At 39.6% G+C, this 14,374-nt stretch overlaps 1 long non-coding RNA gene and 1 pseudogene across 1 annotated transcript in view; one reads left to right on the top strand and one right to left on the bottom strand.

The window, feature by feature from the left end:
- Positions 1 to 13,019, top strand: part of LOC105496634 (uncharacterized) — a 37,187-nt gene extending 24,168 nt beyond the window's left edge. Inside the window, exons 2-3 of the long non-coding RNA XR_011623083.1 lie at positions 9,780 to 9,929; positions 12,958 to 13,019. This is a non-coding gene — a long non-coding RNA (uncharacterized lncRNA). The remainder of the gene's footprint in view (positions 1 to 9,779; positions 9,930 to 12,957) is intronic.
- LOC105496627 (large ribosomal subunit protein eL8 pseudogene) lies at positions 1,469 to 2,262 on the bottom strand (annotated as a pseudogene).
- Positions 13,020 to 14,374: the final 1,355 nt, after the last annotated feature.

Genomic DNA, 14,374 nt, shown 5'->3' with positions numbered 1-14,374 from the left:
ATTAGCACTTGTGAGAGGCTCCACAGATTGTCTTCCTCCACCACAGACACCCCTAAGTGCTGAGAGATCTTTTCGGTCATGTGGCCAAAGTGGCAAGGCTGCTTGTGCTGAAGCCTGGGTCTACTACAGAGCCCTGCTACAGGCACTTTCAGTCTTGTTATTAAAGCTAGCAGCCTTTCATGTCACCTAACAGCACCTTCAGACTCTGTTTTGACAGGGAGCAGGAAAATTAACATAGCCCTGGACAAAACTATAAATCTATATTTTTGTCTGTCCCATGCAAATGCAAACTGCCTCTGATCCTCCTTCATGGCAGACCAGTGACCCCATACCACGTCCTGAAGCTGTGTTCATCTGCTCTAGCAAAGACACCACATCTGGTACAGAAGCTGCAGCTGGGGCTCCTACTTGGTTAAGTTATAGCAGTTAACCATTAAGGACCTTCATGCATTCAATTTGGATGGGGGAGAATCTATTGAATTAAAAGGGGATATATAACAAAGACCAGCACTCTTGAGTCCTCCAAGTCTTTGAGGGTGACAATAATCTCTGCCACTCCCTCCAGGGCTGATACTGTTTAGATTTTCTGTCTTGGCCAGAAGATAGTTTCAGAGGCATCTACTTGGCTTTTCCTACTTCAAGTTCTTATGTTATAGGTCAAAAAAACAAATGTGAGCTTTCTGCAACTCCTAAGTATGCCTACTCCAAATATGCATTTAGGAACCAAGGAAACGACCATGAGATGGGTCTGTGCATGTGTGAAACCTGCTGTGAGATGGCACTAGGTGAGAACTCCATTGACTATCTAACCACCATTTACCACTACTCCAATGGGAGGGCCATGGTGGTACTTTGAGTAGTTCCCTTCCCCTAATATATGTTTATCTGAGCAAGTAGTCATAGGATGTCTTGGGAAAGACTGGGAGAATCAATACAGTATATTCTTGCCATGGTGGTGCAGAGCCCAGCTTCTTGGAGACTCAGCTTCTCCTTTAGTCAGTGGGTTCTGGTTAGAGAATCAGTTCTGGCCTGGGCACTGAGCAGGAGATAGTGTTTCTCCATTGGGCTTGCTGACCCCAGGCTTCTGCTCCTCTACTCTTTTTTTTTTTTTTGAAGGAAAATTTGTATTTTAATTATTTGTATGTATAGGAAACTCAACAGTGTACTTTTTTTTTTTTGGAGACAGAGTCTTGCTCTGTCGCCCAGGCTGTAGTGCAGTGGCCAGATCTCCGCTCACTGCAAGCTCCGCCTCCTGGGTTCACACCATTCTCCTGCCTCAGCCTCCCGAGTAGCTGGGACTACAGGTGCCTACCACCTCGCCCAGCTAGTTTTTTTGTATTTTTGTAGTAGAGACGGGGTTTCACTGTGTTAGTCAGGATGGTCTCGATCTCCTGACCTCGTGATCCGCCAGTCTCGGCCTCCCAAAGTGCTGGGATTACAGGCTTGAGTCACCGCGCCCGGCCAACAGTGTACACTTAACCCAGTTTAGTGGCAAGTTCTTTAGCCTTTGCCTTTTCGAGCTTGGCGATACGAGCCAAAGACTTGGGACCCAGGACATTGCCGCCCCAGTGACGGCGGATCTCATCGTATCTGTCGTTGTAATTGGTCCTGATAGCTTCCACCAGCTTAGCCGAAGCGCCTTTGTCTTCCTAGTTCACGTGTGTGAAGGCGACAGTGGTGCAGGTCTTCCTGTGGACTAGACGTCCCAGTCTTGCCTTCCCCTTGATAATGCAGTAAGGGACCCCCATTTTACGACACAGGGCAGGCAAGAAGACAACCAGCTCGATGGGATCCACATCGTGTGCAATCACCACCAGCTGAGCTTTCTTGTTCTCCACAAAGGTGGTGATGGTGTTAACTCCTGCTCGAAGGACAGGTGGTCTCTTAGTGGGGACGTCCCCTTTGCTAGCAGCTTTCTTCTCGCCCGGGCCAACAGCCTCTGCTGCTTCTCTTGCTTTGTCTCTGGTCTGTACTTGTGGGCCAGCTTAAGCAGCTGAGTAGCTGTCTGGCGGTCCAGGGCCTGGGTGAACTGGTTAATAGCAGGAAGCACTTTCAGCTGCTTATAGAGGATGGCTCTCTGCCGCTGCAACCTGATACAGCAGGGCCGTTTCACAAAGCGGGTGAGGTCTCTTTTGGTCCAATGCCAAAATTCTTAGGTCTTTTCTCAAACAGGGGATTCACCACTTTCTTGGTCTCCTGCTTTTTCATGACAGCAGGGGCCGGAGCCACCTTCTTTCCCTTGGCCTTCTTTCCTTTTGGCATCTTGGGCAGTGGGAGGAGAGAGCTCTGCTCCTCTATTCTTAATCTCTCTCTCTCATTCTTTTTTTTTTTTTTTGAGATGGAGTCCTTCTCTTTGCTCAGTCACCCAGGCTAGAGTGCGGTGGCAGGATCTTGGCTAACTAACTGCAACCTCTGCCTTCTGGGTTCAAGTGATTCTCATGCCTCAGTCTCCCGAGTAGCTGGGACTACAGGCGTGCCACCATGCCTGGCTAATTTTTTTTTTTTTTTAATATTTTTGGTAGAGATGGAGTTTTACCATGTTTCCCAGACTAGTCTCGAACTCCTGGGCTCAAGTGATCCTCCTGCCTCGGCCTCCCATATTCTTGATCTCTTTTAAGTATACCTTTGTTAGTTGCCCATCTGTGTTGCCCTAAGAACACCACATTCCTTGAGCTATCTTCATAGACCCCTGTGGATCTATGCTGCCATTGCGTCCTTGCTGCCTGTTATTGAAGTGACGCCCATCTTATGTTTGATGGTTAGATGTTGCCATTTGGCCTTTGCTCCTCTGGGATACCACTGCTTCCAATGCTTTCAGGGAGCTGAGATATGAATTGGCATCTTCTGTTTTCCAGTGTCATCCACAAAGGACATGCATCTTGAGCTTTTCAATGATTTTGGTGTTCCCTCACCAGTGCACTCTTTCTCACCTTGGAAACTAGACTGTCCTCCAGGCAGGACTGACCCCATAGTGGTCAGCCAGTAAGATTAGACCCATTCTACATGTCTTCTTCTCTGAGCCTTTTGATCACTTTCTCCACAGTTTGCCACTACAGTAATCACATCTCAACTTTATTGAATGTAAGCTATCACTTTTTCTAAGATTTTAAGAGGAATCTAAGCCGAGTATTAGAACTGTCGCCTAGGGCCCTTGGGAGGATGTTAAATTTTGTTAAAGGTTATGGCAGAGTGTCCTCATATCAGTAAACTCCCCCTTATTTAACTTTAGGTTTCACTCACCTTGATCTGGTACCCAGAGAATCCTCTCCTTGCATGTCCTCCTCACTCTTGCCAAACCACCCCCATTCCTGTTTTACTTGTTAGCCAGATCCTACAGCAATCTTGACATCATCTCTCTCCTCCCTTAGCAGGCCCTCCTCCCCCATTTTGGTTATGCTGAGATTTGATCCTAAGTATGAAGGTGGTGGCCATGGAAACAGCAGATCCTGGAGGTCAAGCTCCTGCTTCATTTGATGCCTCTAAATAGTTTTCAGGAAAGTAGTGAGGGGGGACTTTTTTTGTAAGCTCCAGAAGTTTCAGAAGAAACTGGAGATCTAAGGCTCTCTTTTGAATCTACCCAAATATCTCATCCCAGCTCTCAGGATCCCTCTCATTCCCCATGGGGACCCTGACTTTGACATAGGAGACTGGCCTAGGCTGAGAATTCAGTCTTCTCTGAAGTTCTGCCATTCATCTGGTTAAGCCTTGTGCTCATCTTTTGGTTGTCCTCTGCCCTCTGGCTGCAGGAGATTAGAGTCTCTTTAAAACCTGTTAAGAAGCTCCCTGTCCCCTAATTCTCACACTTTCCTTTCAGTTCTTGGTTAATAAATCTGAGTCTGTCATTTTCTTTCATCCTTCAATCAGTGGTACTTAGCAACAGCCACTAAATTCCGCAGTCCTTATAATAATCACTTCCCTCATCTCTCCCAATGTTTGGGACATTACACCAGCTAGTGTGTCTGTGACCGCCCCTATTCATCCCATCCTAGTTCATTGTAGGGGAAAGTGTTAGCTGATTGCTTTCCATATTACCCTTAAAATCTATTTAAGCTTTATAATCATATTTACTGTATAGACCTTTTCTGATTGTTCTATTATCTCAGTTCCTGGGTCTGCATGCCCTGCTCTTCCTCACAGCAGTTTATTTCCTTCCGTAAGTGTAATACTTTACTGTGAACTCAGCTGTGATCGAGTTTTCTGTGGAAGCCTCATTTGAGCTATGTTTCCTTTATGTCTTCCTCTGCAGAGAATCTAGGATTCTTGTCTGTTCTGGACCAGTTTTGTTAAATCCTATATCGTGCTGGTATCACAGATTCAGATACCACAGACAAAGGCTCAGGTTTAGTGACAATTCACAGGTGATTATCTTTGCCCAGTGCCCAGGAGATGCACTCTTGGGCTTGCGGGAGGAGCTGGCCAGGGTCCTACCTCACAGATGGCAAAAAATAATGCTGTTCCCATGCCTCGCCTCCGAATAGCTGAAGCCTCAATTCTTCTGTTCCTCTAAAGACATTAAAATATTAGCTTCAAGCCCTGAAGGCCCACGCCTGGGTCTGTTGGCTGTGTGGTCCCCAACACTTCTATTCTTGCCATTTTAGGTTTTGGTGCCTGCTTCTTTCCCAGATCCTGGAAATTTTCCTTTCTTTAGTTTGAGCTCAACTCTAGTAAGTAAATCAGTTTGCTTTATTTTATCCTACAATTTTAGGTGTTTTTAGTGGGAAAGTGGCCTGAACTTGTCAGCTCCATCTACCACATTTACTGGAAATTATACCAATTTATTTTCAGAAAGCATGCTAGTTAGTCCACGGCAGTCAGAGAGGATTTTATGGAAAAATTCAACAGATGATAACTTCAGGTATTATAGCCATAAATGCAGGGAAGTTTTTCTCTAAGCTTGGAATGGAATTTCCATTACTCTGCACTCAATATGTGAACATTATATTTTCCTTTATAGTGGATGAAGGAACCACCGTTTCTAATGGAAACAGTTGGTGTTTATATATTTCTTATTCCTAAAGGTCACAGGATCATTAATGTGACAACATCATCTTGCTAGAAGTGACTGTTCAAGCAACAGTAATATGTTGAGCCATTGCCTGGTGATTAGGGGAAACTTCAAAGTGATAAAATACAGAAAATGAATATATAAATAGAAGTAGTTGAAAATTTCCAGATAATCTTGATAAATGGAGCAAGGGAAAAGATAGGCGCATTTCACTTAGATTTCAGAGAGAGGATTTTTGGGTTGCATTTGAGTATTCAACTTAAATCTGCCTCCAGGCACTAGAAAATGGTGGAGCTGACATCTACACAGCAGATCACAATGGATTTCACTACCCTGACAGCAAGACAGAGGTCATATATATATGTAATATATATTTTTTCTTTTCTGTCAGAGATATTCCCAGCGCATAAGGCAAGTGAAGGCACATTTTCACTCATCTGTTGGCAGATATGTCTACAGTTGCCATCCTTTCCAGCCTGCTTCCTGTACATGGCATAATTAAAGGGTCCATGAGCTAAAAGGCTGGACGACAATATGCCTAGAGGGGTCCAGAGAGACAGTGTAAGTCAGCAATGCTTAAAAACAGGAAGAAAAAACTGTCATGCAAAGACACACTGAGAGCAGAGCTGTGGCCAAAATGATCGCATGTGAGGCAGGAGCTGAGGGCGGGCATCCAAGAGAACTGTATTTGATCTTCATTTTAAAATATCAGATGTGTAGTGTTAGGGTTGAGGAGCTAAAAATAGGCAGCACTCCATATAACCCACTCCCTCCAATTTCTTATAATTAATTCTCAAACAGCTTGTATTTCCCTACCATCATGCATTAAGAGGTACATTAAGGACAGTATTTGAAAATGTCCCAGAAATAAAATACAATTTTTAAGTCATAGGCTTATATGAATAATACTGATATCTATTTTATTTTATTTTTATTTTTGAGATGGAGTTTTGCTCTTGTTGCCCAGGTCAGAGTGTAATGGTGCCATCTCAGCTCACTACAACCTCCGCCTCCAGGGTTCAAACGATTCTCCTGCCTCAGCCTCCCGAGTAGCTGGGATTACAGGCATGCGCCATCACATCTGGCTAATTTTGTATTTTTCAGTAGAGATGGGGTTTCTCCATGTTGGTCAGGCTGGTCTCGAACTCCTGACCTCAGGTGATCCACCCACCTCGGCATCCCAAAGTGCTGCGATTACATATGTCAAAGAATATTTGTCATGTCATGCTTTCAAAAAGTATTTACGTTTTTAATTTTTTTCTATTTTTTCATCTTTTTAAATTTATGCTTTCTCGGGTTGAATAAAAAAGTATTTAGATATGATATTCCAGATACCTCTATCATGGGACATCACTAATTATAAGTAAAATACAATGAACATTTATTCGAAGGCTGTGTATATTTTGTTTGGTTTTATACACAGCATGTAAATTATGATTACATGTGTTTAATATTTTGGCAGGAAAACTGCATATAGAGGAAAGCAATAAAAACTATGCGTCACTTCATTTGTGTATACATATTTTTTTTAGTACTTTACTGCTTTTCCTCTTTGTCACATTGGGTTGGTTTTAGTGGTTTGGTCTATTTTCTCTCATTCATTTTTTTTCTTTTCAAGTTCTCCTATATATGTTTATTTTCTCTATTTCCTGGGTTTCCCATGTGTATTATTTCCACTTCTTTTTGAGCAATTTACTTACTTTGTTTCCTCCTAATTAAGCATTGTGTTCCCATCCAAGACCTATTAATATTCAGGGTTGCTTTTTCCAAATGGTGATTCAAACAATGTGCACACTAGGATGAAAGCAACTTTAGTACAATTTTCCACTAAGAGCAGTGCCTTCTGTATATGAACTTGGCTTCCTAAAATCTCAAGTCCCTTATTCCTCCTAGTGACCTGGCAGCACACAGGACATGTCTCTATCTCTAAAGGGTCACAGGAAGCTCAGGCTTATTGGATCATCATCCCAAGCTTTTACTCAGGAAAAGTTTTCAAGTGTAGGGGATAGGGCTGCTAAGAGAAAAACGTACTCTTCACTGTTAACCTTTCTACCTATGGTTTTATCGTCTTAAAGTCCATATATTCTGGATTCTGGGAGTTTCTCTGAAACATGCTTTAGGGTGAGCAGAGTTTTTTTTACACCTCTGTATGAAAATAGCTCAGGTGAATAGGACATAAGTACTGAATGGGAGGGTGAGTGTCAAAGAGAGGAGTTGGATGACTTCAACGTTCTGACTTGGGTGGTTGAGCAGAGGGTGCAGGCATTCACAGAAGCAATAGCAAAGGATGAGCAAGTTTTAAGGGAAGGATAAATAATTTAAGTTTTATTTATAGTTTCGTGACACCTAATTGATATATAACGAGAAGCTCACATTTAAAATGTAAAATCTAATGGGTTTTAACATGTTTGTATGCCATGAAACCATTACCATGGTCAACATAATAAACATTTCCATCACCTTCAAAAGCTTCCTGGTGTTCCTTTATAATCCATCCCTCCATCCGTGCCCTGTTATCTCAGGGAACCATTGATCTGCTTTCTGTCACTGTATATTAGTTTGGATTTTCTAGAATTTGACATGAATGGACTACTATATGAATTACTCCTTTTTGTTTGGCTTCTCCCATTCAGCATAATTATTTTGAATCTATCCTTGTTGTGTATCAATAGTTCACTTCCTTTTATTGCTAAGTAGTATTCCATTGTATAGATATACCAAATTTTTTTTATTCATTCACTTGTTGATGGACATTTGGGTTGTTTTTAATTTAGACTATTACAAATAAAGTTGCTAGGAACATAAGTGTACAAGTCTTTGTGTGTACAGATGATATTTTTCTTTCTCTTGGGCATGGTTTCATTTATAGCTTGGGTAAATATCTATGAGTGGGATAGCAAAATTATGTGGTTAGGTATATGTTTAACTTTTAAAGAAACTGACAAACCATTTTCCAAAGTAATGATATAATTTTACATTACCACCAGCAGTATATGGGAGAGCTTCAATTGCTCTACGTCCTTGCCAACACATGATATGGTCCAGCTTTTTAATTTTAGCCGTTCTAGTGGGTATGCAGTGCTATCTTATTGTGGTTTGATTTGCATTTCCATAATGACTAATAATGTCCAGCATCTTTTCATGTGTTTATTTGCCATCTGTATATCTTTTTGGTAAAGTATCTGTTTAAATCTTTTGCTCATTTAAAAAATTGAGCGGTTTGTCTTATTATTGAATCATAGTAGCTCAATAGTAAGGTATTTGTTTGATATATGTTCTTTGTTGAAGCTATGTTTTGCAAGTATTTTTTATACCAGTCTGTGGCTTGTCTTTTCATTTCCAATAATTCAGTTTTAAACATAGTGAATCTGACATTTCTATGAGACATACAAGTAGAGCTATCCAGCAGGGAGTCAGATATGGAGGTCTAGAGTCTAGAAGAGCTAGATGAGGACTCAGGAGCTATGAGTGAAAGGAGAAGATGACTACAAAGGGGCAGGAAACACCATTTGGGGGTGATTGAACTGTTTTATGTCTTGATTTTAGTGGTGGTTATATGGCTGTATACAATTATACACACTCAGAACTGTGCACCCAAAACAGTGAATTTTACTTATGTAAATTTACCTTAATAAAACAATTTTAATGGGGCAATAGGTGAAACAAACTAAAAAGTTGATCATTGTTGAAGCTCGGTGATGAGTACATGAGGGTACTTTATATTATTCTCTGGTCGTTTGTAGGTTAAGTTTCCAAAGTAAAAAGGAGTAAAAACAACAGCAATGACAGAGCAAACCCCTTGACCTCATCTTCCCCTCTCACAATCATACCACTTCTAGGCCTCCTTTCCAACAAAATTTCTTAAAAGAGTTGACTACAGACATAGTTTTCACTTCTTCACCTTCCATTCAGGCTTTTCTCCCCATAACTCCGTGGACTCATGTCAAGGTTCTTGAGGTCATTGAAGACCTATTGACCTTCATGTAACCAAATAAGAGGTCATTTTCTTTCCTCACTTGACTCATCTCTCAGCAACATTTGTTAGTTTCTTTTCTTGGTCTCTGTTTCATCTTTCATGCTCTTGGTGTTCCTCCTCTCTATTCACATCTTTTTAGTTTCATTTTCTGTCTTCTCTTTGTAAAACCTCTAAACTGTGACATGTATGAGGGTTAGCTCCTTAGCCCCAGTTCTCTCTCTCTTTTTTTCTTATTTCATTAGGGACTATGACTTTAAATACTGTCTCTATGCCTAGGATCCCCAAATCAACATCTGTAGCCCTGACCTCACCCCACAACCTCAAAGTCATATATCTAACGTCTTATTTGACATCTTCATTTGGAAGTCTACTAGGCTTCTCAAAAGTAAAATGTCTACAAAATTGAAAGGGTTATTTTCTCAAACCTGTACTCTAGCCTACATATCCCAGTAAATGGCACTCTGTCCCCCAAGTCACTTGAGCTAAAAACTTAGAAATCATTCTTGCCTCCTCTGTTGCCATCCGTCATCTCCCACCATCCCCACTATTATCCATCTACTTCTGAAACACTTACTGAATGCTTTCAATTTTCATTTCCACTACCACGATCCTAATTCAAGCTACCATATCCTTAGCTGTATGTGTTTCTTGCCCGTACTCCTGTCTCTTTGATAAATATTTATGCTTAATTTAAGTTCTAAATTTTCATATGTAGTTTTATGAATGGTGCCTATAATATATGAAACTTTAAATTTAAATTTCTATGAAACTACAACACTCTACTCTTTCATTTCTTAGAGACAGAGCCTGAATTTTTTAAAGTACTACTGAAGAAAATTGAGGCATTTTATTAAAATGAAGATGCGGAAAATATGGAAATCCCCTGTCTAGTTCAAAGTCAAGACTGCATAGCTAAATTTGAAGATGGAGTTTAGTGCCAAGTCACTGGTAAGAAAGTACATGCTCTTTGTGTGGGGAAATCAAATGCTTGAAAACCAGTAATATTTAGACTGGTTGGTACAGATTAAATCTTGGAAGTAACCTTCTAGTATTAGTCTGTCTTTAGAAACACGGAGATAATCCTAGGAGAGAGAAGCACTGGTTCCTTTTAGATTTGTTTGATTTCATTAGGACTAATTTATTAGTAAGCCATTAGGAACCTGGAAATTAGTAGATGAACAAGGCAGCACAAGTTTATTAATTAAAAATTAATTAGTCACCACAAATTTCATGTCAGCTGCTCATAGGTCTATGTTTTTTGTTGTTGTTATTGGTCTGGATACAAACAAGAAAAAGTCCTTATGTTCCTTATCTCACTTCTGACTTAATAGATCAAGCTCTTTTGGTTTTTCTCTTAAGAATTATTTACCAAAGTGTCAATATCTTGGAACTTTTCCCCAAATTTTCTACAGTCTCCTTAAATCAAGTACTGCAATTGAATATTTTTGTAGAAAAGAGGCTGATTACATGCCTGTAATCGCAGCACTTTGGGAAGCTGAAGTAGGAGGATTGGTTGAGCCCAGGAGTTCAAGACCAGACAGGGCAACACAGTGGGACCCCATCTTTGCAAAAATTTGTAAAAAAATTAGCCAGGTGACATGCCCCTGTAGTCCCAGCTACTGAGGAGGCTGAGGTGGGAAGATTGCTTGAGCCTGGCAGGTGGAGGCTGCAGTGAGCCTCCACATTCCAACTTGGGTGATAGAGTGAGACCCTCTCTCAAAAAAACAAAAGGAAAAAGAAAAGAGAGAGAGAAAAAAAAAGTTCTATAGAAAAGAATGGCAGTGAGGTTTTGGAGACAGAAGAATCAGAAAAATAGTAGTAAGTACTAGTAATAAAAATAGAAAAACTTGGCCAGGCACAGTGGTTCACGCCTGTAATCCCAGCACTTTGGGAGGCTGAGGCGGGCTGATCACAAGGTCAGAAGTTAGAGACCAGCCTGGCAAACATGGTGAAACCCCATCTCTATTAAAAATACAAAATTAGCTGGGTGTGGTGGTGTGCACCTGGAATCCCAGGTACTCGGGAGGCTGAGGCAGGATAATCCTTGGAAATCAGGAGGCACAGGTTGCAGTGAGCCGAGATTGTGCCACTGCACTCCAGCCTGGGTGACAGAGCAAGACTTCATCTCAAAAAAAAAAAAAAGAGAAAGAAAGAAAGAAATAAAGAAAGAAAGAAACTTATAGGTATTCTCCTGGTATTGGCTAAGAGAACAGTTCAGAGCAGGTAACACATCAGTGTAAGAATGAGATGCAATCCAAGCCTTACATAATTGTCACATTTACCATGAGCAATTTCCGCCATCATGTTATGATTTTTGTATACAATTAAAAAAATAAATAAATAAATAAAAGGTTAAGTTCAATTTCGATTTTAGTCTATTTTGGTCATTTCTAAGTAATCCAGAATCTTTACTAGTCAGTCTGAATATTTTCCAGTTCTTTATCTCATATAAGTATAGTTTTATTATTCCTACCTATACTTTTCTAACCTTTCTCTGTAATCATTGAATTTAATTCTATTGATAGTTGGTGATTTTAACTAGTTAAGAATTCTTTGAGCATGGGTCTTTGGGAACATACCATTTTCTTGTTTTGGTAATCCAAATAGTGAGCAAACATGTGCTTTATGACTCTACAGAATTTTCCAACTAATTTAAAACTATGATTATAGGCTGTAAACCATTGATTTATTTATTTATGACAGGGTCTTGCTGTGTTGCCCAGGCTGGTTGCAAACTCCTGGCCTTAAGCATTCGTCCTATCTCAGACTCCCAAAGTGCTGGAATTACAAGTGCGAGCCACCATGCCCACCCTAAATTATTTATTAAATGGACAGTATGAAAATAAAAAGAAAAAATAAATAAATGGACAGTATGTCTGCTGAAATTTTAGGGTATAAAATTTGAAGGAAAGGTTAGTTTCTATGATGATTTCTAGGCTGTGAATAAATTTAAAGATACATGATACAATTGTCATATCTCTCTCTATCCCTCAAAGGCCCTTCCTGGTTTGGTGAATGGTAGCTTTGTAGTGTGTTTTGTTTTAACAAAGTAAAACATGTATGTAGTTTAAAAAGTCAAATAATTCTTAAAAACCTTGTAACAAGACACTGACACATACACCCAAAGATCCACTCCACTCTTCAGTAGCTACTACATAAAATAGCTGTTTCTTTTGGTATTTACCTGTATATTTTCTTTAAATAACATGTATATTGCTACCTTTTAATACTTTACAATTATATTTTGACTTACTATGATAGGTGACAATCTTGGTTTTAATATAGCCTCCCTTCTCTCCCCCCAACATATTTGTAGCTTCATGAAAGTAGAAACCTTGCTTGAATTGTTCATTGCTGTATCCTCAGCACTTAGAACACTATAGCACATGTACATTCTCAATCAAATAATTTTTTTTTCAATGAGTGAATAAACCTACAGAGATCCAGGACTGAGACTACCTGTCATAACAAGCATGTTAATTAACAGGAATTTGTTTTGGCTGCCACTTGCATGGCTTCAAATCTGGAAGAAAGCTCTAAAAGCACTGTTGCCTTCTTTGGTTTGGCATTAAGCAAGCATTTTTTGAGTGTCTGCCATGTGTCATCACCAGAAAATATGTTAAGAGCACAGCCTTTGTAGTCAAACATATGGGGTATCAATCTTGTTTTGCCACATTCCAGCTATATCACCTTGGAAAAATTAATGTCTCTGAGTCTCAGTTTCGCCATCTATGAAATAGGATGATAATAATCCTGATGTCCTGAGTTTTGTGGAGGTTAAATAAAATAATGCATGTAAATTATTCAAGATTGTATTTTGGCACTAAATAAATATCCAGAATATAGTCAGTGTTATCATCAAGTATTATTAGTTTCTATGATGGCTACAGCTATTCTGTGGGGTTAATAGGAGTATTAGTGGGGGATGGTAATGAGTAAGGGATAAAGTATTGTGCCTAAAAGTCACCTTTTCCAGGAAGATTTCCCCGATAAACTACTCTTGCTGATTGCTTCTTGGCTTCATGTATTCATCACTTATATATTGTATGTTGTTGCTTGGATCTTCTGGTAAGTTATTTTTTCTTTTCCTTAAACCTCATCATTGGGGCTACAAGTCTCTTCTCCCTTTTCAAGAGTTTCTTAATGTTTAATTTAATTATATATTCCTTTCTATTCCCCTTTTCTGCTAACAACTATTGAAAAGTATTTAATGTGTATCACTTAGCTTTAAGTGTTTTTTGAAAAATGTCTACCAGTGTCTTCTGTGCAGGTACTTCTAATTTCCCCAAATGCTATTGTGTTATTATCTGTCACTCTGTTTCTCACCAAGCACTGTTTTTGTGCTGTGCACACGTTCCTATGGACATGTCTATTCTGTTCTTCTTAAGGACACAAAGCACTCCATGGTGGGCATTTACCACATTATATCTATTCACTCCCCCATCAATTCCCAGATTACCTTCAATTGCTTACCACCTCAAACAAATAAACAAAAATCCTGCAAAGAAAATCCCATACATGTCACTTTAAAGCTTGTGCTGAGCATGTCTTAAGAATATATTCTAAGTATGAAATTGTTGAGACAGTATGAAGCTATATACTCCTTGACAGTTGTTCTCAAGTATCTCTTTCTGGATGCATGTTATATGTCCCTAATTAGCTTGTGAGCAGTGAGGTCACTTTCAGCTCTTCAAACAGAAAACAGTGAAGAGAAAGCTGGTCCAACACTGGGATAAGTGGTGCCTTAAAGTGGCAAGTGGAACATAAGCAGACTCATTCTACTTCTAAGTGTCTATAGAAATGTAGGTAGGGAAAGTGTGCTACTCATTTGTTATTTTTATAGCCCATCAACAAGAGAACTTGCTGGCATTACCTGTATAGCATGTGGAGAGCCCCAAACACAATAATCCAAAAGCAATTAAAAAAAAAAAACACCCAGGAACTAATTGGTTGTGATTGGTTTTAATAGTTTTGTGCCTTTATGGGGCAGAGAGGGCATGATCTTGTCTCTAACTTGAACATTTTATTCTAATCTGCAATCATAAGAAGTCATAAAATCACCAGTGCTCAAGAAGTTGCAGAGTAGAACAGAAAGGAATTGGGTTCTAAAGGTAGATTTATTTATTTATTTATTTTTTCTCCTATTTTTATTTTGACAAACTTCAAATTTTAGAAAAGTTGCAGGAAGAATATGTGAACACCTTTTTACTCTTCATGAAGATCCACCAAGTGTTACCATTTTACCACATTTGCTCTCTCTCTTTTCATTCACCCACCGGTCTATCTACCTACCATTTGAATATTCTCCCATAAATATTCAACACTCCTTTCCTACGAAAAAAAGAATTCTCACCAATAACCAAAATATGGTCTCGCACTAGGTGCATTTAACA

Source organism: Macaca nemestrina, chromosome 5, assembly GCF_043159975.1.
Source record: "Macaca nemestrina isolate mMacNem1 chromosome 5, mMacNem.hap1, whole genome shotgun sequence".
NCBI lineage: Eukaryota > Metazoa > Chordata > Mammalia > Primates > Cercopithecidae > Macaca > Macaca nemestrina.
Note: the sequence above shows the minus strand (reverse complement) of the source record. Positions and strands in the feature narration are given on the sequence as shown.